Source organism: Dermacentor andersoni, chromosome 4 (assembly GCF_023375885.2).
Source record: "Dermacentor andersoni chromosome 4, qqDerAnde1_hic_scaffold, whole genome shotgun sequence".
In the NCBI taxonomy this organism is placed as follows: Eukaryota; Metazoa; Arthropoda; class Arachnida; order Ixodida; family Ixodidae; genus Dermacentor; species Dermacentor andersoni.
Window position 1 is genome coordinate 198,650,611 of NC_092817.1, and position 27,210 is coordinate 198,677,820.

The 27,210-nt window shown below is 49.3% G+C and overlaps 32 non-coding genes and 3 pseudogenes across 32 annotated transcripts; all 35 read right to left on the reverse strand.

Annotated features, from left to right (window-relative positions):
• Positions 1–104: 104 nt before the first annotated feature.
• On the reverse strand, positions 105–223 carry LOC140218050 (5S ribosomal RNA). The gene has a single exon (XR_011894512.1). It is a non-coding gene; the product is annotated as a 5S ribosomal RNA (ribosomal RNA).
• A 517-nt stretch (positions 224–740) lies between these two features.
• On the reverse strand, positions 741–859 carry LOC140218051 (5S ribosomal RNA). The gene has a single exon (XR_011894513.1). It is a non-coding gene; the product is annotated as a 5S ribosomal RNA (ribosomal RNA).
• A 516-nt stretch (positions 860–1,375) lies between these two features.
• Positions 1,376–1,494, reverse strand: LOC140218052 (5S ribosomal RNA). The gene has a single exon (XR_011894514.1). It is a non-coding gene; the product is annotated as a 5S ribosomal RNA (ribosomal RNA).
• Positions 1,495–2,012: 518 nt separating this feature from the next.
• Positions 2,013–2,131, reverse strand: LOC140218053 (5S ribosomal RNA). Its single transcript, XR_011894515.1, has one exon. It is a non-coding gene; the product is annotated as a 5S ribosomal RNA (ribosomal RNA).
• Positions 2,132–2,648: 517 nt separating this feature from the next.
• On the reverse strand, positions 2,649–2,767 carry LOC140218054 (5S ribosomal RNA). Its single transcript, XR_011894516.1, has one exon. It is a non-coding gene; the product is annotated as a 5S ribosomal RNA (ribosomal RNA).
• Positions 2,768–3,284: 517 nt separating this feature from the next.
• Positions 3,285–3,403, reverse strand: LOC140218055 (5S ribosomal RNA). The gene has a single exon (XR_011894517.1). It is a non-coding gene; the product is annotated as a 5S ribosomal RNA (ribosomal RNA).
• A 517-nt stretch (positions 3,404–3,920) lies between these two features.
• On the reverse strand, positions 3,921–4,039 carry LOC140218056 (5S ribosomal RNA). The gene has a single exon (XR_011894518.1). It is a non-coding gene; the product is annotated as a 5S ribosomal RNA (ribosomal RNA).
• Positions 4,040–4,556: 517 nt separating this feature from the next.
• On the reverse strand, positions 4,557–4,675 carry LOC140218057 (5S ribosomal RNA). Its single transcript, XR_011894519.1, has one exon. It is a non-coding gene; the product is annotated as a 5S ribosomal RNA (ribosomal RNA).
• Positions 4,676–5,192: 517 nt separating this feature from the next.
• On the reverse strand, positions 5,193–5,311 carry LOC140218058 (5S ribosomal RNA). Its single transcript, XR_011894520.1, has one exon. It is a non-coding gene; the product is annotated as a 5S ribosomal RNA (ribosomal RNA).
• Positions 5,312–5,827: 516 nt separating this feature from the next.
• On the reverse strand, positions 5,828–5,946 carry LOC140218060 (5S ribosomal RNA). Its single transcript, XR_011894522.1, has one exon. It is a non-coding gene; the product is annotated as a 5S ribosomal RNA (ribosomal RNA).
• A 516-nt stretch (positions 5,947–6,462) lies between these two features.
• LOC140218061 (5S ribosomal RNA) lies at positions 6,463–6,581 on the reverse strand. Its single transcript, XR_011894523.1, has one exon. It is a non-coding gene; the product is annotated as a 5S ribosomal RNA (ribosomal RNA).
• A 518-nt stretch (positions 6,582–7,099) lies between these two features.
• On the reverse strand, positions 7,100–7,218 carry LOC140217838 (5S ribosomal RNA; annotated as a pseudogene).
• Positions 7,219–12,665: 5,447 nt separating this feature from the next.
• LOC140218062 (5S ribosomal RNA) lies at positions 12,666–12,784 on the reverse strand. Its single transcript, XR_011894524.1, has one exon. It is a non-coding gene; the product is annotated as a 5S ribosomal RNA (ribosomal RNA).
• Positions 12,785–13,291: 507 nt separating this feature from the next.
• LOC140217862 (5S ribosomal RNA) lies at positions 13,292–13,410 on the reverse strand (annotated as a pseudogene).
• Positions 13,411–13,927: 517 nt separating this feature from the next.
• LOC140218063 (5S ribosomal RNA) lies at positions 13,928–14,046 on the reverse strand. The gene has a single exon (XR_011894525.1). It is a non-coding gene; the product is annotated as a 5S ribosomal RNA (ribosomal RNA).
• A 518-nt stretch (positions 14,047–14,564) lies between these two features.
• LOC140218064 (5S ribosomal RNA) lies at positions 14,565–14,683 on the reverse strand. Its single transcript, XR_011894526.1, has one exon. It is a non-coding gene; the product is annotated as a 5S ribosomal RNA (ribosomal RNA).
• Positions 14,684–15,189: 506 nt separating this feature from the next.
• Positions 15,190–15,308, reverse strand: LOC140217863 (5S ribosomal RNA; annotated as a pseudogene).
• A 516-nt stretch (positions 15,309–15,824) lies between these two features.
• Positions 15,825–15,943, reverse strand: LOC140218065 (5S ribosomal RNA). Its single transcript, XR_011894527.1, has one exon. It is a non-coding gene; the product is annotated as a 5S ribosomal RNA (ribosomal RNA).
• A 516-nt stretch (positions 15,944–16,459) lies between these two features.
• Positions 16,460–16,578, reverse strand: LOC140218066 (5S ribosomal RNA). The gene has a single exon (XR_011894528.1). It is a non-coding gene; the product is annotated as a 5S ribosomal RNA (ribosomal RNA).
• Positions 16,579–17,095: 517 nt separating this feature from the next.
• LOC140218067 (5S ribosomal RNA) lies at positions 17,096–17,214 on the reverse strand. The gene has a single exon (XR_011894529.1). It is a non-coding gene; the product is annotated as a 5S ribosomal RNA (ribosomal RNA).
• Positions 17,215–17,732: 518 nt separating this feature from the next.
• LOC140218068 (5S ribosomal RNA) lies at positions 17,733–17,851 on the reverse strand. The gene has a single exon (XR_011894530.1). It is a non-coding gene; the product is annotated as a 5S ribosomal RNA (ribosomal RNA).
• A 516-nt stretch (positions 17,852–18,367) lies between these two features.
• On the reverse strand, positions 18,368–18,486 carry LOC140218069 (5S ribosomal RNA). The gene has a single exon (XR_011894531.1). It is a non-coding gene; the product is annotated as a 5S ribosomal RNA (ribosomal RNA).
• Positions 18,487–19,003: 517 nt separating this feature from the next.
• Positions 19,004–19,122, reverse strand: LOC140217684 (5S ribosomal RNA). The gene has a single exon (XR_011894267.1). It is a non-coding gene; the product is annotated as a 5S ribosomal RNA (ribosomal RNA).
• A 517-nt stretch (positions 19,123–19,639) lies between these two features.
• Positions 19,640–19,758, reverse strand: LOC140218070 (5S ribosomal RNA). The gene has a single exon (XR_011894532.1). It is a non-coding gene; the product is annotated as a 5S ribosomal RNA (ribosomal RNA).
• Positions 19,759–20,276: 518 nt separating this feature from the next.
• On the reverse strand, positions 20,277–20,395 carry LOC140218071 (5S ribosomal RNA). The gene has a single exon (XR_011894533.1). It is a non-coding gene; the product is annotated as a 5S ribosomal RNA (ribosomal RNA).
• A 516-nt stretch (positions 20,396–20,911) lies between these two features.
• On the reverse strand, positions 20,912–21,030 carry LOC140218072 (5S ribosomal RNA). The gene has a single exon (XR_011894534.1). It is a non-coding gene; the product is annotated as a 5S ribosomal RNA (ribosomal RNA).
• A 517-nt stretch (positions 21,031–21,547) lies between these two features.
• On the reverse strand, positions 21,548–21,666 carry LOC140218073 (5S ribosomal RNA). Its single transcript, XR_011894535.1, has one exon. It is a non-coding gene; the product is annotated as a 5S ribosomal RNA (ribosomal RNA).
• Positions 21,667–22,183: 517 nt separating this feature from the next.
• Positions 22,184–22,302, reverse strand: LOC140217685 (5S ribosomal RNA). The gene has a single exon (XR_011894268.1). It is a non-coding gene; the product is annotated as a 5S ribosomal RNA (ribosomal RNA).
• A 517-nt stretch (positions 22,303–22,819) lies between these two features.
• LOC140218074 (5S ribosomal RNA) lies at positions 22,820–22,938 on the reverse strand. Its single transcript, XR_011894536.1, has one exon. It is a non-coding gene; the product is annotated as a 5S ribosomal RNA (ribosomal RNA).
• A 518-nt stretch (positions 22,939–23,456) lies between these two features.
• Positions 23,457–23,575, reverse strand: LOC140218075 (5S ribosomal RNA). Its single transcript, XR_011894537.1, has one exon. It is a non-coding gene; the product is annotated as a 5S ribosomal RNA (ribosomal RNA).
• Positions 23,576–24,091: 516 nt separating this feature from the next.
• LOC140218076 (5S ribosomal RNA) lies at positions 24,092–24,210 on the reverse strand. Its single transcript, XR_011894538.1, has one exon. It is a non-coding gene; the product is annotated as a 5S ribosomal RNA (ribosomal RNA).
• Positions 24,211–24,728: 518 nt separating this feature from the next.
• Positions 24,729–24,847, reverse strand: LOC140218077 (5S ribosomal RNA). Its single transcript, XR_011894539.1, has one exon. It is a non-coding gene; the product is annotated as a 5S ribosomal RNA (ribosomal RNA).
• Positions 24,848–25,363: 516 nt separating this feature from the next.
• LOC140218078 (5S ribosomal RNA) lies at positions 25,364–25,482 on the reverse strand. The gene has a single exon (XR_011894540.1). It is a non-coding gene; the product is annotated as a 5S ribosomal RNA (ribosomal RNA).
• A 517-nt stretch (positions 25,483–25,999) lies between these two features.
• LOC140218079 (5S ribosomal RNA) lies at positions 26,000–26,118 on the reverse strand. Its single transcript, XR_011894541.1, has one exon. It is a non-coding gene; the product is annotated as a 5S ribosomal RNA (ribosomal RNA).
• Positions 26,119–26,635: 517 nt separating this feature from the next.
• Positions 26,636–26,754, reverse strand: LOC140217706 (5S ribosomal RNA). The gene has a single exon (XR_011894291.1). It is a non-coding gene; the product is annotated as a 5S ribosomal RNA (ribosomal RNA).
• Between the last annotated feature and the right edge of the window lie 456 nt (positions 26,755–27,210).

The following is a 27,210-nucleotide window of genomic DNA, read 5'->3' on the forward strand; positions in this document are numbered from 1 at the left end:
TGAACGTAACAGTAAATAAAACCAACCACACGTGAGTGTAAAAAAAAGAAAAAAAATTAAGTCACAGAAGCACGCAATAAAAAAAAAAAAAGCAAAAAGAAGGGTGCCATCAGCACTCGGTGTTCCCAGGTGGTCTCCCTCCCAAGTACTGACCGAGCCCAATGCTGCTTAGCTTCGGGGATCGGACGAGAACCGGCGTATTCAGCATGGTATGGCCGATGGCAGGGATGCTATGTTTACGACTGCACCTGTATCGTGCTATGTGCATTCGCAACGTATTGCTACAGCACGCACGCGGCACTGTCTTTCCGTTGACAGTACAGGCACACGTCGTGTACGTGGATTGCTCCGTTTGTTGTGGTTAGTCGCTGCCGAGTCGAGCTCGCAATAAAACAAGAGGACGAGCGCAACAATGTGCGTCCGCTGCAGCCCACGTTTGGCGCTAGTAATGAGCCAAGTTATTGATTGTCACTGAGCTGGATACGGGTGTAATAGGTAAACGGTTAGCAGTTTGTGCGACTAAATTTTGCACCATTACTTATACCGGTTACCACCGTCACTGCGCGTACAATCGCCTAGCGGCTTGCATATTGTTTTTGCACTTCGACGTTGGCTCTACCAGTAGGCTGCGCCAGTTGAACGTAACAGTAAATAAAACCAACCACACGTGAGTGTAAAAAAAAGAAAAAAAATTAAGTCACAGAAGCACGCAATAAAAAAAAAAAAAGCAAAAAGAAGGGTGCCATCAGCACTCGGTGTTCCCAGGTGGTCTCCCTCCCAAGTACTGACCGAGCCCAATGCTGCTTAGCTTCGGGGATCGGACGAGAACCGGCGTATTCAGCATGGTATGGCCGATGGCAGGGATGCTATGTTTACGACTGCACCTGTATCGTGCTATGTGCATTCGCAACGTATTGCTACAGCACGCACGCGGCACTGTCTTTCCGTTGACAGTACAGGCACACGCCGTGTACGTGGATTGCTCCGTTTGTTGTGGTTAGTCGCTGCCGAGTCGAGCTCGCAATAAAACAAGAGGACGAGCGCAACGATGTGCGTCCGCTGCAGCCCACGTTTGGCGCTAGTAATGAGCCAAGTTATTGATTGTCACTGAGCTGGATACGGGTGTAATAGGTAAACGGTTAGCAGTTTGTGCGACTAAATTTTGCACCATTACTTATACCGGTTACCACCGTCACTGCGCGTACAATCGCCTAGCGGCTTGCATATTGTTTTTGCACTTCGACGTTGGCTCTACCAGTAGGCTGCGCCAGTTGAACGTAACAGTAAATAAAACCAACCACACGTGAGTGTAAAAAAAAGAAAAAAAATTAAGTCACAGAAGCACGCAATAAAAAAAAAAAAGCAAAAAGAAGGGTGCCATCAGCACTCGGTGTTCCCAGGTGGTCTCCCTCCCAAGTACTGACCGAGCCCAATGCTGCTTAGCTTCGGGGATCGGACGAGAACCGGCGTATTCAGCATGGTATGGCCGATGGCAGGGATGCTATGTTTACGACTGCACCTGTATCGTGCTATGTGCATTCGCAACGTATTGCTACAGCACGCACGCGGCACTGTCTTTCCGTTGACAGTACAGGCACACGTCGTGTACGTGGATTGCTCCGTTTGTTGTGGTTAGTCGCTGCCGAGTCGAGCTCGCAATAAAACAAGAGGACGAGCGCAACGATGTGCGTCCGCTGCAGCCCACGTTTGGCGCTAGTAATGAGCCAAGTTATTGATTGTCACTGAGCTGGATACGGGTGTAATAGGTAAACGGTTAGCAGTTTGTGCGACTAAATTTTGCACCATTACTTATACCGGTTACCACCGTCACTGCGCGTACAATCGCCTAGCGGCTTGCATATTGTTTTTGCACTTCGACGTTGGCTCTACCAGTAGGCTGCGCCAGTTGAACGTAACAGTAAATAAAACCAACCACACGTGAGTGTAAAAAAAAGAAAAAAAATTAAGTCACAGAAGCACGCAATAAAAAAAAAAAAAAGCAAAAAGAAGGGTGCCATCAGCACTCGGTGTTCCCAGGTGGTCTCCCTCCCAAGTACTGACCGAGCCCAATGCTGCTTAGCTTCGGGGATCGGACGAGAACCGGCGTATTCAGCATGGTATGGCCGATGGCAGGGATGCTATGTTTACGACTGCACCTGTATCGTGCTATGTGCATTCGCAACGTATTGCTACAGCACGCACGCGGCACTGTCTTTCCGTTGACAGTACAGGCACACGTCGTGTACGTGGATTGCTCCGTTTGTTGTGGTTAGTCGCTGCCGAGTCGAGCTCGCAATAAAACAAGAGGACGAGCGCAACGATGTGCGTCCGCTGCAGCCCACGTTTGGCGCTAGTAATGAGCCAAGTTATTGATTGTCACTGAGCTGGATACGGGTGTAATAGGTAAACGGTTAGCAGTTTGTGCGACTAAATTTTGCACCATTACTTATACCGGTTACCACCGTCACTGCGCGTACAATCGCCTAGCGGCTTGCATATTGTTTTTGCACTTCGACGTTGGCTCTACCAGTAGGCTGCGCCAGTTGAACGTAACAGTAAATAAAACCAACCACACGTGAGTGTAACAAAAAGAAAAAAAATTAAGTCACAGAAGCACGCAATAAAAAAAAAAAAAGCAAAAAGAAGGGTGCCATCAGCACTCGGTGTTCCCAGGTGGTCTCCCTCCCAAGTACTGACCGAGCCCAATGCTGCTTAGCTTCGGGGATCGGACGAGAACCGGCGTATTCAGCATGGTATGGCCGATGGCAGGGATGCTATGTTTACGACTGCACCTGTATCGTGCTATGTGCATTCGCAACGTATTGCTACAGCACGCACGCGGCACTGTCTTTCCGTTGACAGTACAGGCACACGTCGTGTACGTGGATTGCTCCGTTTGTTGTGGTTAGTCGCTGCCGAGTCGAGCTCGCAATAAAACAAGAGGACGAGCGCAACGATGTGCGTCCGCTGCAGCCCACGTTTGGCGCTAGTAATGAGCCAAGTTATTGATTGTCACTGAGCTGGATACGGGTGTAATAGGTAAACGGTTAGCAGTTTGTGCGACTAAATTTTGCACCATTACTTATACCGGTTACCACCGTCACTGCGCGTACAATCGCCTAGCGGCTTGCATATTGTTTTTGCACTTCGACGTTGGCTCTACCAGTAGGCTGCGCCAGTTGAACGTAACAGTAAATAAAACCAACCACACGTGAGTGTAAAAAAAAGAAAAAAAATGAAGTCACAGAAGCACGCAATAAAAAAAAAAAAAGCAAAAAGAAGGGTGCCATCAGCACTCGGTGTTCCCAGGTGGTCTCCCTCCCAAGTACTGACCGAGCCCAATGCTGCTTAGCTTCGGGGATCGGACGAGAACCGGCGTATTCAGCATGGTATGGCCGATGGCAGGGATGCTATGTTTACGACTGCACCTGTATCGTGCTATGTGCATTCGCAACGTATTGCTACAGCACGCACGCGGCACTGTCTTTCCGTTGACAGTACAGGCACACGTCGTGTACGTGGATTGCTCCGTTTGTTGTGGTTAGTCGCTGCCGAGTCGAGCTCGCAATAAAACAAGAGGACGAGCGCAACGATGTGCGTCCGCTGCAGCCCACGTTTGGCGCTAGTAATGAGCCAAGTTATTGATTGTCACTGAGCTGGATACGGGTGTAATAGGTAAACGGTTAGCAGTTTGTGCGACTAAATTTTGCACCATTACTTATACCGGTTACCACCGTCACTGCGCGTACAATCGCCTAGCGGCTTGCATATTGTTTTTGCACTTCGACGTTGGCTCTACCAGTAGGCTGCGCCAGTTGAACGTAACAGTAAATAAAACCAACCACACGTGAGTGTAAAAAAAAGAAAAAAAATTAAGTCACAGAAGCACGCAATAAAAAAAAAAAAAGCAAAAAGAAGGGTGCCATCAGCACTCGGTGTTCCCAGGTGGTCTCCCTCCCAAGTACTGACCGAGCCCAATGCTGCTTAGCTTCGGGGATCGGACGAGAACCGGCGTATTCAGCATGGTATGGCCGATGGCAGGGATGCTATGTTTACGACTGCACCTGTATCGTGCTATGTGCATTCGCAACGTATTGCTACAGCACGCACGCGGCACTGTCTTTCCGTTGACAGTACAGGCACACGCCGTGTACGTGGATTGCTCCGTTTGTTGTGGTTAGTCGCTGCCGAGTCGAGCTCGCAATAAAACAAGAGGACGAGCGCAACGATGTGCGTCCGCTGCAGCCCACGTTTGGCGCTAGTAATGAGCCAAGTTATTGATTGTCACTGAGCTGGATACGGGTGTAATAGGTAAACGGTTAGCAGTTTGTGCGACTAAATTTTGCACCATTACTTATACCGGTTACCACCGTCACTGCGCGTACAATCGCCTAGCGGCTTGCATATTGTTTTTGCACTTCGACGTTGGCTCTACCAGTAGGCTGCGCCAGTTGAACGTAACAGTAAATAAAACCAACCACACGTGAGTGTAAAAAAAAGAAAAAAAATTAAGTCACAGAAGCACGCAATAAAAAAAAAAAAAGCAAAAAGAAGGGTGCCATCAGCACTCGGTGTTCCCAGGTGGTCTCCCTCCCAAGTACTGACCGAGCCCAATGCTGCTTAGCTTCGGGGATCGGACGAGAACCGGCGTATTCAGCATGGTATGGCCGATGGCAGGGATGCTATGTTTACGACTGCACCTGTATCGTGCTATGTGCATTCGCAACGTATTGCTACAGCACGCACGCGGCACTGTCTTTCCGTTGACAGTACAGGCACACGTCGTGTACGTGGATTGCTCCGTTTGTTGTGGTTAGTCGCTGCCGAGTCGAGCTCGCAATAAAACAAGAGGACGAGCGCAACGATGTGCGTCCGCTGCAGCCCACGTTTGGCGCTAGTAATGAGCCAAGTTATTGATTGTCACTGAGCTGGATACGGGTGTAATAGGTAAACGGTTAGCAGTTTGTGCGACTAAATTTTGCACCATTACTTATACCGGTTACCACCGTCACTGCGCGTACAATCGCCTAGCGGCTTGCATATTGTTTTTGCACTTCGACGTTGGCTCTACCAGTAGGCTGCGCCAGTTGAACGTAACAGTAAATAAAACCAACCACACGTGAGTGTAAAAAAAAGAAAAAAAATTAAGTCACAGAAGCACGCAATAAAAAAAAAAAAAGCAAAAAGAAGGGTGCCATCAGCACTCGGTGTTCCCAGGTGGTCTCCCTCCCAAGTACTGACCGAGCCCAATGCTGCTTAGCTTCGGGGATCGGACGAGAACCGGCGTATTCAGCATGGTATGGCCGATGGCAGGGATGCTATGTTTACGACTGCACCTGTATCGTGCTATGTGCATTCGCAACGTATTGCTACAGCACGCACGCGGCACTGTCTTTCCGTTGACAGTACAGGCACACGTCGTGTACGTGGATTGCTCCGTTTGTTGTGGTTAGTCGCTGCCGAGTCGAGCTCGCAATAAAACAAGAGGACGAGCGCAACGATGTGCGTCCGCTGCAGCCCACGTTTGGCGCTAGTAATGAGCCAAGTTATTGATTGTCACTGAGCTGGATACGGGTGTAATAGGTAAACGGTTAGCAGTTTGTGCGACTAAATTTTGCACCATTACTTATACCGGTTACCACCGTCACTGCGCGTACAATCGCCTAGCGGCTTGCATATTGTTTTTGCACTTCGACGTTGGCTCTACCAGTAGGCTGCGCCAGTTGAACGTAACAGTAAATAAAACCAACCACACGTGAGTGTAAAAAAAAGAAAAAAAATTAAGTCACAGAAGCACGCAATAAAAAAAAAAAAGCAAAAAGAAGGGTGCCATCAGCACTCGGTGTTCCCAGGTGGTCTCCCTCCCAAGTACTGACCGAGCCCAATGCTGCTTAGCTTCGGGGATCGGACGAGAACCGGCGTATTCAGCATGGTATGGCCGATGGCAGGGATGCTATGTTTACGACTGCACCTGTATCGTGCTATGTGCATTCGCAACGTATTGCTACAGCACGCACGCGGCACTGTCTTTCCGTTGACAGTACAGGCACACGTCGTGTACGTGGATTGCTCCGTTTGTTGTGGTTAGTCGCTGCCGAGTCGAGCTCGCAATAAAACAAGAGGACGAGCGCAACGATGTGCGTCCGCTGCAGCCCACGTTTGGCGCTAGTAATGAGCCAAGTTATTGATTGTCACTGAGCTGGATACGGGTGTAATAGGTAAACGGTTAGCAGTTTGTGCGACTAAATTTTGCACCATTACTTATACCGGTTACCACCGTCACTGCGCGTACAATCGCCTAGCGGCTTGCATATTGTTTTTGCACTTCGACGTTGGCTCTACCAGTAGGCTGCGCCAGTTGAACGTAACAGTAAATAAAACCAACCACACGTGAGTGTAAAAAAAAGAAAAAAAATTAAGTCACAGAAGCACGCAATAAAAAAAAAAAAGCAAAAAGAAGGGTGCCATCAGCACTCGGTGTTCCCAGGTGGTCTCCCTCCCAAGTACTGACCGAGCCCAATGCTGCTTAGCTTCGGGGATCGGACGAGAACCGGCGTATTCAGCATGGTATGGCCGATGGCAGGGATGCTATGTTTACGACTGCACCTGTATCGTGCTATGTGCATTCGCAACGTATTGCTACAGCACGCACGCGGCACTGTCTTTCCGTTGACAGTACAGGCACACGTCGTGTACGTGGATTGCTCCGTTTGTTGTGGTTAGTCGCTGCCGAGTCGAGCTCGCAATAAAACAAGAGGACGAGCGCAACGATGTGCGTCCGCTGCAGCCCACGTTTGGCGCTAGTAATGAGCCAAGTTATTGATTGTCACTGAGCTGGATACGGGTGTAATAGGTAAACGGTTAGCAGTTTGTGCGACTAAATTTTGCACCATTACTTATACCGGTTACCACCGTCACTGCGCGTACAATCGCCTAGCGGCTTGCATATTGTTTTTGCACTTCGACGTTGGCTCTACCAGTAGGCTGCGCCAGTTGAACGTAACAGTAAATAAAACCAACCACACGTGAGTGTAAAAAAAAGAAAAAAAATGAAGTCACAGAAGCACGCAATAAAAAAAAAAAAAAGCAAAAAGAAGGGTGCCATCAGCACTCGGTGTTCCCAGGTGGTCTCCCTCCCAAGTACTGACCGAGCCCAATGCTGCTTAGCTTCGGGGATCGGACGAGAACCGGCGTATTCAGCATGGTATGGCCGATTTTTTTTTTTTTTTTTTTCTTTATTGCCAATCCTCGACATGTCACCACAACACACATTCCTTAAATGATATACACAGAAACGAAAGAAAAAGACAAAAAGGAAATAATGAATACAAAAACGGAACAAGAAACAGTAATATACACATTCGTTGCCGTCCGCTACTGTGGCATGACATTGTCGTATTAAAATTCCTTGAGCGCTGTCAGGGGTTCAACCCTCGGCAGCCACTCAGGAACAGGCTGTTGCAACTTCTGCACTTCTACATATTTTTGCATACATTCTCGAAAGTATAAACGCGCCGGTCGGGCATCCGGGTCACAATGGTAGCCCGCCATTCTTGCGCGCCATAAACAGTGGAGGCCTGTTAGCATGATAAGGTCGTACGGGAATCCTTCGTCATCATTAACTGCCAGAAACCTGATTCCGTGTGGATCTATCGGTAACTCCTTTTTCAAAGTCCTTTGCAACACGTCCCAGAAGAAAACCCCCTCCCAACAGTGGATGAAGACATGATCTATGCTTTCCGGTTTTTTACAAATGAGGCAGTGGGTTCCCCACGGCATGTAGAACCCACGTTGTTCCAGGAAAATTTTAACAGATAAGGTACCGGTATTATGTAATTTAAAGAAGAAAGATTTCGTGGCTGGTTGAACTGGCATCATCTTCACCCTTTTCAAGACGTCTAGGCCTGGGCCTCCACTGTACACGGCTCTGTACATGGGTACAAGCAATACACTATCACACAAATCACGGTATAACTTTTTCCGTTTTGCATTCCACAAATATTCACTTGAAAAACGAACACGCAAAAAAGAAACACTATCAACTATTTCCCGAAAGAACCCACGGACAGATCCTGGCATTATTTCGGTACCTACTACAAACTCGGGAAGTGATCTTGAAAGCCTCATTTGGATCACCGTGCGCAGAAATGGGTCGTTTGTATCTCGAAAGAAGAAGAATCTATTCACCAGTTGACGCAAGAAAAGGTGCGCCAACCCCAGACCACCATCCTTCACGCGTCGGAAGAGATTATCTCGGCTGCATCGCTCCCAGCTCGATGCCCACACGAATACAGCGAACACGCGGTGCAGTTTCTGCACATTAATCCGAGAGCACTGTAGGACCTGCATCACGTACCAGATCTTTGTCACGAGAAACGTGTTGCACGCTGTAGCTCGCGCGAACATGGACAAGTGAACGGCGTTCCATCGGTCGGCTTTTTCTTTTACTTCTTTTGTTCGCTCCTTCCAGTATTCGCTACTGTCCTTGTAGGCATCAAGGGGTGCGCCAAGGTACTTAACTGGCGTCGTGACCCAGGTTACGTTGGAAAAGTGGTCTGGTGTGGACGCCCATTCCCCGTGCCAAAACCCCAAACATTTCTGCCAGTTCACGAAGCTATTAGTGGCATTACCAAACTGTCTGACGATACTCACTGCGTTCAATACACTTTGCGTATCTTTACAACATACAGCCACATCGTCAGCATATGCCAATAACTTCACCTCTGCTGCTTGGAGGCAAAATCCCTTAATGTATTCATTTTCAATGATGGCCTGACATAGCGTTTCTATGTAAACACAAAACAGGAGTGGGCTGAGTGGACAACCCTGGCGAACGGAGCGCTTCACGTTAATGGGGGCCCCCAGCATTTGATTAATTATAAGTCTCGTATAGCAACTCCGGTACGCCATGGTCACCCCCTCAGTGATTATGTGGCCAAAATTAACATGTTGAAGGATGGTGAGCAATATCTCGTGAGAAACACAGTCAAATGCTTTCTCCAAGTCTAGCTGGAGGATCGCAACTGCCTCACACATGGCATCACAACACTCCAGCACACACTTCAACTTATGAATGTTAGTAAAGATGGTTCTTCCGCGAATTCCACACGTCTGGTGTGGGCCGACTACATCCTTAATGACTGACTGCATACGCCGTGCCAACACCTTCATCAATATTTTGTAGTCGCAATTAGTAAGCGCAATGGGTCTGTATGATGAAAGTTGCTTGAGCTTTTCGGTGTCTTCTGTTTTCGGTATTAGTACGGTATGGGACTGGCCAAAGGATGGTGGAAGTATTTTCAGTTCGTATGCTTCGTTGTAAACGGCGGTTAAGATATGAGCTAGGTGGCCTTTAAAAGATTTGTACCAGGCGGCACAAAGACCGTCTGGACCTGGCGACTTGCCAGGATTCAGGTCTTCGATGGCCTTCATCACTTCATGTTCTGTTAATGGTCGTTCTAAGGTTTCTTTAACTTCAGACGACAGCTGTGGCATTCGTTGCAAAAATAAATTATTGAAATCGTGCATGTTGACAGGCCTGAATGCAAAAAGTTTTTTGTAATGCTCAAGGAACGCATGCCCTATGTTATTGTTATCGGTTAATACCACCCCTTCATATTCAATGGCCTCAATCTGCTTACGTCTGGAATGTTTTTTTTCTAGTCCCATCGCTCTTTTCGTTGGCGTTTCCCCGCATGTTAGTCTTTCTGCTCTAGCACGCACGAGTGCGCCTCGATAGCGTTCTTCGTCGAACACTTCGAGCTTTTTCTTAACAGCGCGCATATCGTCTTGATAAGCGCCCGGTTGCTTGCATTCCAGCGTCGCCAATTTTGCCAGCAATGTTTTTAAATCCTTTTCACTGGCCTTTTCTTCATAACGCAGTACGCTACTTCTTTCAATTGCTTTCATTTTGATGGTTTGCTTCAACAACTCCCATTCCTCGCCAAACTTTATAGAACTATCCGTTGCAAAAGAATTCAGAGCAGCCACTACCTTTTCATTAAAAGTTTCATCTCGTAGCAGCTCAGAATTCATTTTCCACAGTTCCCAAACGAATTTGTTTCGTTCTTTCTTGCTGCCTACCCTGCATTTTACCAGGCAGTGATCCGAGAATGATATGGCCGTAACTGCATAGCACTGGCATTTTTCTACCAAATCGTATGATAGATAGATCCGGTCTAATCGTGCGTGACTTGTGCCCTGAAAGTGAGTGTACATCACGTCTCGGTCAGCCCGAAAACACTCAGCGACATCTTCTAATTCGAACTCATGTATAATTTGTGCGAGGATATCGCTGCTTTTGTCATAAACTACGCGTCGCGTAGACCTATCCTCAGCATTCAATACGCAGTTGAAATCCCCTACACAGGCTATTGTTTTTTGCACAGAGAAGTGATGCTTTAGGTTCAAAAAGAAAGTTGCCCTCTCTTGCACTGTATTAGGTGCATAAATGCACAACACGCGCCATTTGACATCGCAATAACTGAAATCACAAACGACAAGTCGACCGGAAGTGCACGAGAAGTAACCGTCAATAACCAGTCCTGGAAGCTTCCTCACGAACAACACACATCCCGCCGAAGTCCCTAAGGCGTGGCTCACTACCGTATAGTAGTTGTACGTGAACCTTTGCACCATGCTCCCGGTCTCCTCCTCGCCGTCTACCTTGGTTTCTTGCACGGCTAAAACGTCGAGGTCGTGGTCCACTAGTAGTCTGTAAACCTGACTCTGTTTCTTTTTGGCGGCCAGACCTCGAACGTTTAGCGTGCCGAGGCTAAGCGACGGGTTGGTAGCCATTACTGATTTAAACGGGAGGGGAGAAGGCCCGGAGCATGGTGCTCACCTTAACGTCTAGCTGACCGCTAGACGCCTCCGTGGCCATCCGGTGGCCGTCGTCCGAGTTCGTCTTTGGTCGGCTTCGGGGTGAGCCTGCGGTCAGCCTCCAAGTTCGGCTTAGGCTTGATGGTGGAGCGCCTTCCGGGTAGCGTCTTAGCGGGTGGTGGCTCGGAGTCACCGCCGGCCTTTCCGTCGACTTTCTCCTCGTGCTGCAGGGATCTCTTGACCGGTGCCGAGACGGATTCGACGCGGGCGCTAGCATGGGTCGCGTTGTCGTCCGCCTCTGCCTGCGTTGCATCCGTAGCTCGCTGGTGGCTCTCATTTTCTTGCGGGGCCGTCTGCACGCTCTCGACTGTAGCTGCTGGTTCCTTAGGGGGAGGGATATTATTCCTTCCTGCTTCGGCCTGCTTGGTCGTCGCGCTCGTTTCTGCCGCCACGTTGCTGTTTCCAGCACCCTTGGCCGCTTCCTCCGCCTCGGTCACGTCCATCATATGTTCTGATGCCGACGGCTCGCTCTGCGCCGAGCCCGCGGCTACTGCGTAAGAGCGTACACAGTCCGCGTCGTTGTGTCCAAAAAGCCTGCACCGGGAACAACGGGGAACCTTGCATTCTCGTCGAACGTGGCCAGAGCCCCGGCAGCGTAGGCACTGCATGGGGCGACCTGGGGCTACCACCAGCGCAAGCTCGCCGGCGACGCGGATCTGGTGGGGCAGGTCGTCAACTTTCATTCCGGCTTTCAGCTGCAGCAGCACTGCTCGGGTCGTCGAGCCCTTGTCGGAAACGCCATCCACTCGCCAGCGGTCCCGGGTCACTTCCGTCACTTTGCCGAAGGAGGCCAGCGCGGTCTTGACGTCTTCGTCGTCCACCCCATGCAGAAGCCAGTGGATACGAAGCTTCACCTGTTGTTCCTTGGGGTCGATGACCAGGCAGCGACGCCCCTTCACCTGTAGCTCCTTCAGGGCAGCCAGCTTTTCGGCAGCCTCGGCTGTCTTCATCGTCACCGCCCATACATGGTTGATTTGGTATGCTCCAAGGGCGACGACGCCAGAGAGCATACCAACAGCTTGAAGCGCGTCTCGGAAATCTTCTACACGAAACGGGCGAACACGAGCGTCGCCGTGCAAAAAAACTGTGTTTAAAACAATACGTCCTGTAGGTAGCCGAGGCAAAATTATCTGGTAATCCTTATCTTCTTCCGTCGAAAGCCTGTTGCCGCGGCTAACAGCCGCATATGCCGCTCCATTGGAGCCCATGATCCCGCGATCCGTTCAGCTCGGGAGCCGGAAGCAGAATGCATGGTATGGCCGATGGCAGGGATGCTATGTTTACGACTGCACCTGTATCGTGCTATGTGCATTCGCAACGTATTGCTACAGCACGCACGCGGCACTGTCTTTCCGTTGACAGTACAGGCACACGTCGTGTACGTGGATTGCTCCGTTTGTTGTGGTTAGTCGCTGCCGAGTCGAGCTCGCAATAAAACAAGAGGACGAGCGCAACGATGTGCGTCCGCTGCAGCCCACGTTTGGCGCTAGTAATGAGCCAAGTTATTGATTGTCACTGAGCTGGATACGGGTGTAATAGGTAAACGGTTAGCAGTTTGTGCGACTAAATTTTGCACCATTACTTATACCGGTTACCACCGTCACTGCGCGTACAATCGCCTAGCGGCTTGCATATTGTTTTTGCACTTCGACGTTGGCTCTACCAGTAGGCTGCGCCAGTTGAACGTAACAGTAAATAAAACCAACCACACGTGAGTGTAAAAAAAAGAAAAAAAATTAAGTCACAGAAGCACGCAATAAAAAAAAAAAAAGCAAAAAGAAGGGTGCCATCAGCACTCGGTGTTCCCAGGTGGTCTCCCTCCCAAGTACTGACCGAGCCCAATGCTGCTTAGCTTCGGGGATCGGACGAGAACCGGCGTATTCAGCATGGTATGGCCGATGGCAGGGATGCTATGTTTACGACTGCACCTGTATCGTGCTATGTGCATTCGCAACGTATTGCTACAGCACGCACGCGGCACTGTCTTTCCGTTGACAGTACAGGCACACGTCGTGTACGTGGATTGCTCCGTTTGTTGTGGTTAGTCGCTGCCGAGTCGAGCTCGCAATAAAACAAGAGGACGAGCGCAACGATGTGCGTCCGCTGCAGCCCACGTTTGGCGCTAGTAATGAGCCAAGTTATTGATTGTCACTGAGCTGGATACGGGTGTAATAGGTAAACGGTTAGCAGTTTGTGCGACTAAATTTTGCACCATTACTTACACCGGTTACCACCGTCACTGCGCGTACAATCGCCTAGCGGCTTGCATATTGTTTTTGCACTTCGACGTTGGCTCTACCAGTAGGCTGCGCCAGTTGAACGTAACAGTAAATAAAACCAACCACACGTGAGTGTAAAAAAAAGAAAAAAAATTAAGTCACAGAAGCACGCAATAAAAAAAAAAAAAAGCAAAAAGAAGTACTCGGTGTTCCCAGGTGGTCTCCCTCCCAAGTACTGACCGAGCCCAATGCTGCTTAGCTTCGGGGATCGGACGAGAACCGGCGTATTCAGCATGGTATGGCCGATGGCAGGGATGCTATGTTTACGACTGCACCTGTATCGTGCTATGTGCATTCGCAACGTATTGCTACAGCACGCACGCGGCACTGTCTTTCCGTTGACAGTACAGGCACACGTCGTGTACGTGGATTGCTCCGTTTGTTGTGGTTAGTCGCTGCCGAGTCGAGCTCGCAATAAAACAAGAGGACGAGCGCAACGATGTGCGTCCGCTGCAGCCCACGTTTGGCGCTAGTAATGAGCCAAGTTATTGATTGTCACTGAGCTGGATACGGGTGTAATAGGTAAACGGTTAGCAGTTTGTGCGACTAAATTTTGCACCATTACTTATACCGGTTACCACCGTCACTGCGCGTACAATCGCCTAGCGGCTTGCATATTGTTTTTGCACTTCGACGTTGGCTCTACCAGTAGGCTGCGCCAGTTGAACGTAACAGTAAATAAAACCAACCACACGTGAGTGTAAAAAAAAGAAAAAAAATTAAGTCACAGAAGCACGCAATAAAAAAAAAAAAAGCAAAAAGAAGGGTGCCATCAGCACTCGGTGTTCCCAGGTGGTCTCCCTCCCAAGTACTGACCGAGCCCAATGCTGCTTAGCTTCGGGGATCGGACGAGAACCGGCGTATTCAGCATGGTATGGCCGATGGCAGGGATGCTATGTTTACGACTGCACCTGTATCGTGCTATGTGCATTCGCAACGTATTGCTACAGCACGCACGCGGCACTGTCTTTCCGTTGACAGTACAGGCACACGTCGTGTACGTGGATTGCTCCGTTTGTTGTGGTTAGTCGCTGCCGAGTCGAGCTCGCAATAAAACAAGAGGACGAGCGCAACGATGTGCGTCCGCTGCAGCCCACGTTTGGCGCTACTAATGAGCCAAGTTATTGATTGTCACTGAGCTGGATACGGGTGTAATAGGTAAACGGTTAGCAGTTTGTGCGACTAAATTTTGCACCATTACTTATACCGGTTACCACCGTCACTGCGCGTACAATCGCCTAGCGGCTTGCATATTGTTTTTGCACTTCGACGTTGGCTCTACCAGTAGGCTGCGCCAGTTGAACGTAACAGTAAATAAAACCAACCACACGTGAGTGTAAAAAAAAGAAAAAAAATTAAGTCACAGAAGCACGCAATAAAAAAAAAAAAAAGCAAAAAGAAGGGTGCCATCAGCACTCGGTGTTCCCAGGTGGTCTCCCTCCCAAGTACTGACCGAGCCCAATGCTGCTTAGCTTCGGGGATCGGACGAGAACCGGCGTATTCAGCATGGTATGGCCGATGGCAGGGATGCTATGTTTACGACTGCACCTGTATCGTGCTATGTGCATTCGCAACGTATTGCTACAGCACGCACGCGGCACTGTCTTTCCGTTGACAGTACAGGCACACGTCGTGTACGTGGATTGCTCCGTTTGTTGTGGTTAGTCGCTGCCGAGTCGAGCTCGCAATAAAACAAGAGGACGAGCGCAACGATGTGCGTCCGCTGCAGCCCACGTTTGGCGCTAGTAATGAGCCAAGTTATTGATTGTCACTGAGCTGGATACGGGTGTAATAGGTAAACGGTTAGCAGTTTGTGCGACTAAATTTTGCACCATTACTTACACCGGTTACCACCGTCACTGCGCGTACAATCGCCTAGCGGCTTGCATATTGTTTTTGCACTTCGACGTTGGCTCTACCAGTAGGCTGCGCCAGTTGAACGTAACAGTAAATAAAACCAACCACACGTGAGTGTAAAAAAAAGAAAAAAAATTAAGTCACAGAAGCACGCAATAAAAAAAAAAAAAGCAAAAAGAAGTACTCGGTGTTCCCAGGTGGTCTCCCTCCCAAGTACTGACCGAGCCCAATGCTGCTTAGCTTCGGGGATCGGACGAGAACCGGCGTATTCAGCATGGTATGGCCGATGGCAGGGATGCTATGTTTACGACTGCACCTGTATCGTGCTATGTGCATTCGCAACGTATTGCTACAGCACGCACGCGGCACTGTCTTTCCGTTGACAGTACAGGCACACGTCGTGTACGTGGATTGCTCCGTTTGTTGTGGTTAGTCGCTGCCGAGTCGAGCTCGCAATAAAACAAGAGGACGAGCGCAACGATGTGCGTCCGCTGCAGCCCACGTTTGGCGCTAGTAATGAGCCAAGTTATTGATTGTCACTGAGCTGGATACGGGTGTAATAGGTAAACGGTTAGCAGTTTGTGCGACTAAATTTTGCACCATTACTTATACCGGTTACCACCGTCACTGCGCGTACAATCGCCTAGCGGCTTGCATATTGTTTTTGCACTTCGACGTTGGCTCTACCAGTAGGCTGCGCCAGTTGAACGTAACAGTAAATAAAACCAACCACACGTGAGTGTAAAAAAAAGAAAAAAAATTAAGTCACAGAAGCACGCAATAAAAAAAAAAAAGCAAAAAGAAGGGTGCCATCAGCACTCGGTGTTCCCAGGTGGTCTCCCTCCCAAGTACTGACCGAGCCCAATGCTGCTTAGCTTCGGGGATCGGACGAGAACCGGCGTATTCAGCATGGTATGGCCGATGGCAGGGATGCTATGTTTACGACTGCACCTGTATCGTGCTATGTGCATTCGCAACGTATTGCTACAGCACGCACGCGGCACTGTCTTTCCGTTGACAGTACAGGCACACGTCGTGTACGTGGATTGCTCCGTTTGTTGTGGTTAGTCGCTGCCGAGTCGAGCTCGCAATAAAACAAGAGGACGAGCGCAACGATGTGCGTCCGCTGCAGCCCACGTTTGGCGCTAGTAATGAGCCAAGTTATTGATTGTCACTGAGCTGGATACGGGTGTAATAGGTAAACGGTTAGCAGTTTGTGCGACTAAATTTTGCACCATTACTTATACCGGTTACCACCGTCACTGCGCGTACAATCGCCTAGCGGCTTGCATATTGTTTTTGCACTTCGACGTTGGCTCTACCAGTAGGCTGCGCCAGTTGAACGTAACAGTAAATAAAACCAACCACACGTGAGTGTAAAAAAAAGAAAAAAAATTAAGTCACAGAAGCACGCAATAAAAAAAAAAAAGCAAAAAGAAGGGTGCCATCAGCACTCGGTGTTCCCAGGTGGTCTCCCTCCCAAGTACTGACCGAGCCCAATGCTGCTTAGCTTCGGGGATCGGACGAGAACCGGCGTATTCAGCATGGTATGGCCGATGGCAGGGATGCTATGTTTACGACTGCACCTGTATCGTGCTATGTGCATTCGCAACGTATTGCTACAGCACGCACGCGGCACTGTCTTTCCGTTGACAGTACAGGCACACGTCGTGTACGTGGATTGCTCCGTTTGTTGTGGTTAGTCGCTGCCGAGTCGAGCTCGCAATAAAACAAGAGGACGAGCGCAACGATGTGCGTCCGCTGCAGCCCACGTTTGGCGCTAGTAATGAGCCAAGTTATTGATTGTCACTGAGCTGGATACGGGTGTAATAGGTAAACGGTTAGCAGTTTGTGCGACTAAATTTTGCACCATTACTTATACCGGTTACCACCGTCACTGCGCGTACAATCGCCTAGCGGCTTGCATATTGTTTTTGCACTTCGACGTTGGCTCTACCAGTAGGCTGCGCCAGTTGAACGTAACAGTTAATAAAACCAACCACACGTGAGTGTAAAAAAAAGAAAAAAAATTAAGTCACAGAAGCACGCAATAAAAAAAAAAAAAGCAAAAAGAAGGGTGCCATCAGCACTCGGTGTTCCCAGGTGGTCTCCCTCCCAAGTACTGACCGAGCCCAATGCTGCTTAGCTTCGGGGATCGGACGAGAACCGGCGTATTCAGCATGGTATGGCCGATGGCAGGGATGCTATGTTTACGACTGCACCTGTATCGTGCTATGTGCATTCGCAACGTATTGCTACAGCACGCACGCGGCACTGTCTTTCCGTTGACAGTACAGGCACACGTCGTGTACGTGGATTGCTCCGTTTGTTGTGGTTAGTCGCTGCCGAGTCGAGCTCGCAATAAAACAAGAGGACGAGCGCAACGATGTGCGTCCGCTGCAGCCCACGTTTGGCGCTAGTAATGAGCCAAGTTATTGATTGTCACTGAGCTGGATACGGGTGTAATAGGTAAACGGTTAGCAGTTTGTGCGACTAAATTTTGCACCATTACTTATACCGGTTACCACCGTCACTGCGCGTACAATCGCCTAGCGGCTTGCATATTGTTTTTGCACTTCGACGTTGGCTCTACCAGTAGGCTGCGCCAGTTGAACGTAACAGTTAATAAAACCAACCACACGTGAGTGTAAAAAAAAGAAAAAAAATTAAGTCACAGAAGCACGCAATAAAAAAAAAAAAAAGCAAAAAGAAGGGTGCCATCAGCACTCGGTGTTCCCAGGTGGTCTCCCTCCCAAGTACTGACCGAGCCCAATGCTGCTTAGCTTCGGGGATCGGACGAGAACCGGCGTATTCAGCATGGTATGGCCGATGGCCGGGATGCTATGTTTACGACTGCACCTGTATCGTGCTATGTGCATTCGCAACGTATTGCTACAGCACGCACGCGGCACTGTCTTTCCGTTGACAGTACAGGCACACGTCGTGTACGTGGATTGCTCCGTTTGTTGTGGTTAGTCGCTGCCGAGTCGAGCTCGCAATAAAACAAGAGGACGAGCGCAACGATGTGCGTCCGCTGCAGCCCACGTTTGGCGCTAGTAATGAGCCAAGTTATTGATTGTCACTGAGCTGGATACGGGTGTAATAGGTAAACGGTTAGCAGTTTGTGCGACTAAATTTTGCACCATTACTTATACCGGTTACCACCGTCACTGCGCGTACAATCGCCTAGCGGCTTGCATATTGTTTTTGCACTTCGACGTTGGCTCTACCAGTAGGCTGCGCCAGTTGAACGTAACAGTAAATAAAACCAACCACACGTGAGTGTAAAAAAAAGAAAAAAAATTAAGTCACAGAAGCACGCAATAAAAAAAAAAAAGCAAAAAGAAGGGTGCCATCAGCACTCGGTGTTCCCAGGTGGTCTCCCTCCCAAGTACTGACCGAGCCCAATGCTGCTTAGCTTCGGGGATCGGACGAGAACCGGCGTATTCAGCATGGTATGGCCGATGGCAGGGATGCTATGTTTACGACTGCACCTGTATCGTGCTATGTGCATTCGCAACGTATTGCTACAGCACGCACGCGGCACTGTCTTTCCGTTGACAGTACAGGCACACGTCGTGTACGTGGATTGCTCCGTTTGTTGTGGTTAGTCGCTGCCGAGTCGAGCTCGCAATAAAACAAGAGGACGAGCGCAACGATGTGCGTCCGCTGCAGCCCACGTTTGGCGCTAGTAATGAGCCAAGTTATTGATTGTCACTGAGCTGGATACGGGTGTAATAGGTAAACGGTTAGCAGTTTGTGCGACTAAATTTTGCACCATTACTTATACCGGTTACCACCGTCACTGCGCGTACAATCGCCTAGCGGCTTGCATATTGTTTTTGCACTTCGACGTTGGCTCTACCAGTAGGCTGCGCCAGTTGAACGTAACAGTAAATAAAACCAACCACACGTGAGTGTAAAAAAAAGAAAAAAAATTAAGTCACAGAAGCACGCAATAAAAAAAAAAAAAGCAAAAAGAAGGGTGCCATCAGCACTCGGTGTTCCCAGGTGGTCTCCCTCCCAAGTACTGACCGAGCCCAATGCTGCTTAGCTTCGGGGATCGGACGAGAACCGGCGTATTCAGCACGGTATGGCCGATGGCAGGGATGCTATGTTTACGACTGCACCTGTATCGTGCTATGTGCATTCGCAACGTATTGCTACAGCACGCACGCGGCACTGTCTTTCCGTTGACAGTACAGGCACACGTCGTGTACGTGGATTGCTCCGTTTGTTGTGGTTAGTCGCTGCCGAGTCGAGCTCGCAATAAAACAAGAGGACGAGCGCAACGATGTGCGTCCGCTGCAGCCCACGTTTGGCGCTAGTAATGAGCCAAGTTATTGATTGTCACTGAGCTGGATACGGGTGTAATAGGTAAACGGTTAGCAGTTTGTGCGACTAAATTTTGCACCATTACTTATACCGGTTACCACCGTCACTGCGCGTACAATCGCCTAGCGGCTTGCATATTGTTTTTGCACTTCGACGTTGGCTCTACCAGTAGGCTGCGCCAGTTGAACGTAACAGTTAATAAAACCAACCACACGTGAGTGTAAAAAAAAGAAAAAAAATTAAGTCACAGAAGCACGCAATAAAAAAAAAAAAAGCAAAAAGAAGGGTGCCATCAGCACTCGGTGTTCCCAGGTGGTCTCCCTCCCAAGTACTGACCGAGCCCAATGCTGCTTAGCTTCGGGGATCGGACGAGAACCGGCGTATTCAGCATGGTATGGCCGATGGCAGGGATGCTATGTTTACGACTGCACCTGTATCGTGCTATGTGCATTCGCAACGTATTGCTACAGCACGCACGCGGCACTGTCTTTCCGTTGACAGTACAGGCACACGTCGTGTACGTGGATTGCTCCGTTTGTTGTGGTTAGTCGCTGCCGAGTCGAGCTCGCAATAAAACAAGAGGACGAGCGCAACGATGTGCGTCCGCTGCAGCCCACGTTTGGCGCTAGTAATGAGCCAAGTTATTGATTGTCACTGAGCTGGATACGGGTGTAATAGGTAAACGGTTAGCAGTTTGTGCGACTAAATTTTGCACCATTACTTATACCGGTTACCACCGTCACTGCGCGTACAATCGCCTAGCGGCTTGCATATTGTTTTTGCACTTCGACGTTGGCTCTACCAGTAGGCTGCGCCAGTTGAACGTAACAGTAAATAAAACCAACCACACGTGAGTGTAAAAAAAAGAAAAAAAATTAAGTCACAGAAGCACGCAATAAAAAAAAAAAAAAGCAAAAAGAAGGGTGCCATCAGCACTCGGTGTTCCCAGGTGGTCTCCCTCCCAAGTACTGACCGAGCCCAATGCTGCTTAGCTTCGGGGATCGGACGAGAACCGGCGTATTCAGCATGGTATGGCCGATGGCAGGGATGCTATGTTTACGACTGCACCTGTATCGTGCTATGTGCATTCGCAACGTATTGCTACAGCACGCACGCGGCACTGTCTTTCCGTTGACAGTACAGGCACACGTCGTGTACGTGGATTGCTCCGTTTGTTGTGGTTAGTCGCTGCCGAGTCGAGCTCGCAATAAAACAAGAGGACGAGCGCAACGATGTGCGTCCGCTGCAGCCCACGTTTGGCGCTAGTAATGAGCCAAGTTATTGATTGTCACTGAGCTGGATACGGGTGTAATAGGTAAACGGTTAGCAGTTTGTGCGACTAAATTTTGCACCATTACTTATACCGGTTACCACCGTCACTGCGCGTACAATCGCCTAGCGGCTTGCATATTGTTTTTGCACTTCGACGTTGGCTCTACCAGTAGGCTGCGCCAGTTGAACGTAACAGTAAATAAAACCAACCACACGTGAGTGTAAAAAAAAGAAAAAAAATTAAGTCACAGAAGCACGCAATAAAAAAAAAAAAGCAAAAAGAAGGGTGCCATCAGCACTCGGTGTTCCCAGGTGGTCTCCCTCCCAAGTACTGACCGAGCCCAATGCTGCTTAGCTTCGGGGATCGGACGAGAACCGGCGTATTCAGCATGGTATGGCCGATGGCAGGGATGCTATGTTTACGACTGCACCTGTATCGTGCTATGTGCATTCGCAACGTATTGCTACAGCACGCACGCGGCACTGTCTTTCCGTTGACAGTACAGGCACACGTCGTGTACGTGGATTGCTCCGTTTGTTGTGGTTAGTCGCTGCCGAGTCGAGCTCGCAATAAAACAAGAGGACGAGCGCAACGATGTGCGTCCGCTGCAGCCCACGTTTGGCGCTAGTAATGAGCCAAGTTATTGATTGTCACTGAGCTGGATACGGGTGTAATAGGTAAACGGTTAGCAGTTTGTGCGACTAAATTTTGCACCATTACTTATACCGGTTACCACCGTCACTGCGCGTACAATCGCCTAGCGGCTTGCATATTGTTTTTGCACTTCGACGTTGGCTCTACCAGTAGGCTGCGCCAGTTGAACGTAACAGTAAATAAAACCAACCACACGTGAGTGTAAAAAAAAGAAAAAAAATTAAGTCACAGAAGCACGCAATAAAAAAAAAAAAAGCAAAAAGAAGGGTGCCATCAGCACTCGGTGTTCCCAGGTGGTCTCCCTCCCAAGTACTGACCGAGCCCAATGCTGCTTAGCTTCGGGGATCGGACGAGAACCGGCGTATTCAGCATGGTATGGCCGATGGCAGGGATGCTATGTTTACGACTGCACCTGTATCGTGCTATGTGCATTCGCAACGTATTGCTACAGCACGCACGCGGCACTGTCTTTCCGTTGACAGTACAGGCACACGTCGTGTACGTGGATTGCTCCGTTTGTTGTGGTTAGTCGCTGCCGAGTCGAGCTCGCAATAAAACAAGAGGACGAGCGCAACGATGTGCGTCCGCTGCAGCCCACGTTTGGCGCTAGTAATGAGCCAAGTTATTGATTGTCACTGAGCTGGATACGGGTGTAATAGGTAAACGGTTAGCAGTTTGTGCGACTAAATTTTGCACCATTACTTATACCGGTTACCACCGTCACTGCGCGTACAATCGCCTAGCGGCTTGCATATTGTTTTTGCACTTCGACGTTGGCTCTACCAGTAGGCTGCGCCAGTTGAACGTAACAGTAAATAAAACCAACCACACGTGAGTGTAAAAAAAAGAAAAAAAATTAAGTCACAGAAGCACGCAATAAAAAAAAAAAAAGCAAAAAGAAGGGTGCCATCAGCACTCGGTGTTCCCAGGTGGTCTCCCTCCCAAGTACTGACCGAGCCCAATGCTGCTTAGCTTCGGGGATCGGACGAGAACCGGCGTATTCAGCACGGTATGGCCGATGGCAGGGATGCTATGTTTACGACTGCACCTGTATCGTGCTATGTGCATTCGCAACGTATTGCTACAGCACGCACGCGGCACTGTCTTTCCGTTGACAGTACAGGCACACGTCGTGTACGTGGATTGCTCCGTTTGTTGTGGTTAGTCGCTGCCGAGTCGAGCTCGCAATAAAACAAGAGGACGAGCGCAACGATGTGCGTCCGCTGCAGCCCACGTTTGGCGCTAGTAATGAGCCAAGTTATTGATTGTCACTGAGCTGGATACGGGTGTAATAGGTAAACGGTTAGCAGTTTGTGCGACTAAATTTTGCACCATTACTTATACCGGTTACCACCGTCACTGCGCGTACAATCGCCTAGCGGCTTGCATATTGTTTTTGCACTTCGACGTTGGCTCTACCAGTAGGCTGCGCCAGTTGAACGTAACAGTTAATAAAACCAACCACACGTGAGTGTAAAAAAAAGAAAAAAAATTAAGTCACAGAAGCACGCAATAAAAAAAAAAAAAGCAAAAAGAAGGGTGCCATCAGCACTCGGTGTTCCCAGGTGGTCTCCCTCCCAAGTACTGACCGAGCCCAATGCTGCTTAGCTTCGGGGATCGGACGAGAACCGGCGTATTCAGCATGGTATGGCCGATGGCAGGGATGCTATGTTTACGACTGCACCTGTATCGTGCTATGTGCATTCGCAACGTATTGCTACAGCACGCACGCGGCACTGTCTTTCCGTTGACAGTACAGGCACACGTCGTGTACGTGGATTGCTCCGTTTGTTGTGGTTAGTCGCTGCCGAGTCGAGCTCGCAATAAAACAAGAGGACGAGCGCAACGATGTGCGTCCGCTGCAGCCCACGTTTGGCGCTAGTAATGAGCCAAGTTATTGATTGTCACTGAGCTGGATACGGGTGTAATAGGTAAACGGTTAGCAGTTTGTGCGACTAAATTTTGCACCATTACTTATACCGGTTACCACCGTCACTGCGCGTACAATCGCCTAGCGGCTTGCATATTGTTTTTGCACTTCGACGTTGGCTCTACCAGTAGGCTGCGCCAGTTGAACGTAACAGTAAATAAAACCAACCACACGTGAGTGTAAAAAAAAGAAAAAAAATTAAGTCACAGAAGCACGCAATAAAAAAAAAAAAAAGCAAAAAGAAGGGTGCCATCAGCACTCGGTGTTCCCAGGTGGTCTCCCTCCCAAGTACTGACCGAGCCCAATGCTGCTTAGCTTCGGGGATCGGACGAGAACCGGCGTATTCAGCATGGTATGGCCGATGGCAGGGATGCTATGTTTACGACTGCACCTGTATCGTGCTATGTGCATTCGCAACGTATTGCTACAGCACGCACGCGGCACTGTCTTTCCGTTGACAGTACAGGCACACGTCGTGTACGTGGATTGCTCCGTTTGTTGTGGTTAGTCGCTGCCGAGTCGAGCTCGCAATAAAACAAGAGGACGAGCGCAACGATGTGCGTCCGCTGCAGCCCACGTTTGGCGCTAGTAATGAGCCAAGTTATTGATTGTCACTGAGCTGGATACGGGTGTAATAGGTAAACGGTTAGCAGTTTGTGCGACTAAATTTTGCACCATTACTTATACCGGTTACCACCGTCACTGCGCGTACAATCGCCTAGCGGCTTGCATATTGTTTTTGCACTTCGACGTTGGCTCTACCAGTAGGCTGCGCCAGTTGAACGTAACAGTAAATAAAACCAACCACACGTGAGTGTAAAAAAAAGAAAAAAAATTAAGTCACAGAAGCACGCAATAAAAAAAAAAAAGCAAAAAGAAGGGTGCCATCAGCACTCGGTGTTCCCAGGTGGTCTCCCTCCCAAGTACTGACCGAGCCCAATGCTGCTTAGCTTCGGGGATCGGACGAGAACCGGCGTATTCAGCATGGTATGGCCGATGGCAGGGATGCTATGTTTACGACTGCACCTGTATCGTGCTATGTGCATTCGCAACGTATTGCTACAGCACGCACGCGGCACTGTCTTTCCGTTGACAGTACAGGCACACGTCGTGTACGTGGATTGCTCCGTTTGTTGTGGTTAGTCGCTGCCGAGTCGAGCTCGCAATAAAACAAGAGGACGAGCGCAACGATGTGCGTCCGCTGCAGCCCACGTTTGGCGCTAGTAATGAGCCAAGTTATTGATTGTCACTGAGCTGGATACGGGTGTAATAGGTAAACGGTTAGCAGTTTGTGCGACTAAATTTTGCACCATTACTTATACCGGTTACCACCGTCACTGCGCGTACAATCGCCTAGCGGCTTGCATATTGTTTTTGCACTTCGACGTTGGCTCTACCAGTAGGCTGCGCCAGTTGAACGTAACAGTAAATAAAACCAACCACACGTGAGTGTAAAAAAAAGAAAAAAAATTAAGTCACAGAAGCACGCAATAAAAAAAAAAAAAAGCAAAAAGAAGGGTGCCATCAGCACTCGGTGTTCCCAGGTGGTCTCCCTCCCAAGTACTGACCGAGCCCAATGCTGCTTAGCTTCGGGGATCGGACGAGAACCGGCGTATTCAGCATGGTATGGCCGATGGCAGGGATGCTATGTTTACGACTGCACCTGTATCGTGCTATGTGCATTCGCAACGTATTGCTACAGCACGCACGCGGCACTGTCTTTCCGTTGACAGTACAGGCACACGTCGTGTACGTGGATTGCTCCGTTTGTTGTGGTTAGTCGCTGCCGAGTCGAGCTCGCAATAAAACAAGAGGACGAGCGCAACGATGTGCGTCCGCTGCAGCCCACGTTTGGCGCTAGTAATGAGCCAAGTTATTGATTGTCACTGAGCTGGATACGGGTGTAATAGGTAAACGGTTAGCAGTTTGTGCGACTAAATTTTGCACCATTACTTATACCGGTTACCACCGTCACTGCGCGTACAATCGCCTAGCGGCTTGCATATTGTTTTTGCACTTCGACGTTGGCTCTACCAGTAGGCTGCGCCAGTTGAACGTAACAGTAAATAAAACCAACCACACGTGAGTGTAAAAAAAAGAAAAAAAATTAAGTCACAGAAGCACGCAATAAAAAAAAAAAAGCAAAAAGAAGGGTGCCATCAGCACTCGGTGTTCCCAGGTGGTCTCCCTCCCAAGTACTGACCGAGCCCAATGCTGCTTAGCTTCGGGGATCGGACGAGAACCGGCGTATTCAGCATGGTATGGCCGATGGCAGGGATGCTATGTTTACGACTGCACCTGTATCGTGCTATGTGCATTCGCAACGTATTGCTACAGCACGCACGCGGCACTGTCTTTCCGTTGACAGTACAGGCACACGTCGTGTACGTGGATTGCTCCGTTTGTTGTGGTTAGTCGCTGCCGAGTCGAGCTCGCAATAAAACAAGAGGACGAGCGCAACGATGTGCGTCCGCTGCAGCCCACGTTTGGCGCTAGTAATGAGCCAAGTTATTGATTGTCACTGAGCTGGATACGGGTGTAATAGGTAAACGGTTAGCAGTTTGTGCGACTAAATTTTGCACCATTACTTATACCGGTTACCACCGTCACTGCGCGTACAATCGCCTAGCGGCTTGCATATTGTTTTTGCACTTCGACGTTGGCTCTACCAGTAGGCTGCGCCAGTTGAACGTAACAGTAAATAAAACCAACCACACGTGAGTGTAAAAAAAAGAAAAAAAATTAAGTCACAGAAGCACGCAATAAAAAAAAAAAAAGCAAAAAGAAGGGTGCCATCAGCACTCGGTGTTCCCAGGTGGTCTCCCTCCCAAGTACTGACCGAGCCCAATGCTGCTTAGCTTCGGGGATCGGACGAGAACCGGCGTATTCAGCATGGTATGGCCGATGGCAGGGATGCTATGTTTACGACTGCACCTGTATCGTGCTATGTGCATTCGCAACGTATTGCTACAGCACGCACGCGGCACTGTCTTTCCGTTGACAGTACAGGCACACGTCGTGTACGTGGATTGCTCCGTTTGTTGTGGTTAGTCGCTGCCGAGTCGAGCTCGCAATAAAACAAGAGGACGAGCGCAACGATGTGCGTCCGCTGCAGCCCACGTTTGGCGCTAGTAATGAGCCAAGTTATTGATTGTCACTGAGCTGGATACGGGTGTAATAGGTAAACGGTTAGCAGTTTGTGCGACTAAATTTTGCACCATTACTTATACCGGTTACCACCGTCACTGCGCGTACAATCGCCTAGCGGCTTGCATATTGTTTTTGCACTTCGACGTTGGCTCTACCAGTAGGCTGCGCCAGTTGAACGTAACAGTAAATAAAACCAACCACACGTGAGTGTAAAAAAAAGAAAAAAAATTAAGTCACAGAAGCACGCAATAAAAAAAAAAAAAGCAAAAAGAAGGGTGCCATCAACACTCGGTGTTCCCAGGTGGTCTCCCTCCCAAGTACTGACCGAGCCCAATGCTGCTTAGCTTCGGGGATCGGACGAGAACCGGCGTATTCAGCATGGTATGGCCGATGGCAGGGATGCTATGTTTACGACTGCACCTGTATCGTGCTATGTGCATTCGCAACGTATTGCTACAGCACGCACGCGGCACTGTCTTTCCGTTGACAGTACAGGCACACGTCGTGTACGTGGATTGCTCCGTTTGTTGTGGTTAGTCGCTGCCGAGTCGAGCTCGCAATAAAACAAGAGGACGAGCGCAACGATGTGCGTCCGCTGCAGCCCACGTTTGGCGCTAGTAATGAGCCAAGTTATTGATTGTCACTGAGCTGGATACGGGTGTAATAGGTAAACGGTTAGCAGTTTGTGCGACTAAATTTTGCACCATTACTTATACCGGTTACCACCGTCACTGCGCGTACAATCGCCTAGCGGCTTGCATATTGTTTTTGCACTTCGACGTTGGCTCTACCAGTAGGCTGCGCCAGTTGAACGTAACAGTAAATAAAACCAACCACACGTGAGTGTAAAA